Below are 2,668 nucleotides of genomic sequence, written 5' to 3' on the forward strand. Positions count from 1 at the left end.
CCGGGACAGTCCCGGATCCTGGTTACCAGTGTTAATCCCTACTCAGTAATGTGTTGTATTGGATTTGCCCCAAACATAACACTTTGTATTCAGGACAAAATGTTAATTGCTTTGCCACATTTTTTGCAGTATTATTTTAGTGCCTTGTTGCAAACAGGATGCATGTTTATTCTCCTTCTTTTCACTCAATTAGGTTAGTATTGTGGAGTAACTACAATGTTTCTCCTATCACACCTAGTAAAATCTCTAACTGTTTTAATGTCCCAATGGTCTCTGAGCAGTTTCCTTCTACTCTGGCAACTGAGTTAGGAAGGACACCTGTATCTTTGTAGTGACTGGGTGTATTGATATACCATCCAAAGTGTAATTAATAACTTCACGCTCAAAGGGATATCTAATGTCTGCTTTTTTTTTTTACCCATCTACCAATAGGTGCCCTTCTTCGCGAGGCACTGGAAAACCTCCCTGGACTTTGTGGTTGAATCTGGGTTTGAAATTCACTCATCGACTGAGGGACCTTACAGATAGTTGTATGTGTGGGGTACAAAGATGAGGTAGTCATTGAAAATCATGTTAAAGGGAAATGTCTAAATTGTTCTACTTCATATTAATCACCTTCAGCACCACCCCAGCATCAAGGACAATTCAAATGAGTAGATTTGGCTATTTCAGACACACCCGTTGCTGACCGATGTATAAAAATCGAGCACACAGCCATGCAATGTCCATAGACAAACATTGGCAGTAGAATGGCCCGTACTGAAGAGCTTTGTGGCTTTCAACGTGGCATCATAATAGGATGCGACCTTCCCAACAAGTCAGTTTGTCAAATTTCTGCCCTGCTAGAGCTGCCCCGGTCAACTGGAAGTGCTGTTATTGTGAAGTGGAAACGTCTAGGAGCAACAACGGCTCTGCCGCAAAGTGGTAGGCCACACAAGCTCACAGAACAGGACCTTCCGATTGCTGAAGCACTGTAAAAATAATCTGTCCTCAGTTGCAACACTCACTACAGAGTTCCAAACTGCCTCTGGAAGCAACTTCAGCACAAGAACTGTTCGTCAGGAGCTTCATGAAATGGGTTTCCATGGCTGAGCAGCAGCTTACAAGCCTAAGATCACCATGTGCAATGCCAAGCGTCGGCTGGAGTAGTGTAAAGCTCGCTGCCATTGGACTCTGGAGCAGTGGAAACACGTTCTCTGGAGTGATGAATCACGCTTCACCATCTGGCAGTCTGACAGACGAATCTGGGTTTGACAGATGCCAGGAGAACGCTACCTGCCCCAATGCATAGTGCCAAATATAAAATTTGGTGGAGTAGGAATAATGGTCTGGGGCTGTTTTTCATGTTTCGGGCTAGGCCCCTTAGTTCCAGTGAAGGGAAATCTTAACACAACAGCATACAATGACATTTTAGACGATTCTGTGCTTCCAACTTTGTGGCAACAGTTTGTGGAAGGCCCTTTCCAGTTTCAGCACAATGCCCCCATGCACAAAGCGAGGTCCATACAGAAATGGTTTGTCGAGATCGGTGTGGAAGAACTTGAGTGGCCTGCACAGAGCCCTGACCTCAACCCCATCGAACACCTTTGTGATTAATTGGAACGCCTACTGCGAGCCAGGCCTAATCTCCCAACATCAGTGCCCGACCTCACTAATGCTCGTGGCTGAATGGAAGTAAGTCCCCGCAGCAATGTTCCAACATCTAGTGGAAAGCCTTCCCAGAAGAGTGGAGGCTGTTATAGCAGCAAATGTGTATGTGAAAATGGCACGTTTCAATGTTTTGTAGTAAAAACGAGAGGAAGATGTGTTTCCAATGACATCGGTGTGCATCATATGATTTTAACCAATTATGAGTAGACATTGCCTACTAACTGTTTGACAACGTCATTGGAAAGAAACAGATCTTCCATAATTTTTACTACAAACATAGAAACGTGCCATTTTCACACATGTTGATGTTGGGGTGGTGCTGAAGATGATGAATATGAAGTTGAAAAATGTCACCTTAAAACTCAATTATTGCACACAGAGTGAGTCCATGCAACTTATTTAGATTGCCATAAGAAAGGGGTTGAATACTTATTGACTCAAGACATTCAGCTTTTCATTTTTTATTAATTTGTAAACATTTCGAAAAACATAATCCCACTTTGACATTATGGGGTATTATGTGTAGGCCAGTGACAAAAACTCCCTAATTTAATCAATTTAAAATTCAGGCTGTAACACAACAAAATGTGGAAAAAGTCGAGGGGTGTGAATACTTTCTGAAGGCACTGTGTAGGCCCATATGGCGCTGCCCTTTTACACTCACACAGCACCCTCTGGTGGTCAGCTTTGGTAATGTCATTTACACGTTGCAGACAGGATTTACCAAGCAAATTGGGGGAGCAATTAAGTGACATTATGCCATATCGCTTTGTATTGAACTGCCACTGTGCAACTGTTTGCTCATTCTTGGTGATGGAACAACATTCCACTTAGTTTGTACCCATCCGATTTAACCCCCTAATTATCATAGAGTTGGTTGTACATGACACTGTATGATTATTAAGTCAGATGGGTTAAATCCACAAAATACAATGACCAAAATAATTAAAATTTACTAAAAATTGTATCATCCATAAAAGCTGGATGATCATTTGACAGAAAAACACAAGAAGCATTA

The sequence above is a fragment of the Coregonus clupeaformis genome, chromosome 10 (genome assembly GCF_020615455.1).
Source record: "Coregonus clupeaformis isolate EN_2021a chromosome 10, ASM2061545v1, whole genome shotgun sequence".
In the NCBI taxonomy this organism is placed as follows: domain Eukaryota; kingdom Metazoa; phylum Chordata; class Actinopteri; order Salmoniformes; family Salmonidae; genus Coregonus; species Coregonus clupeaformis.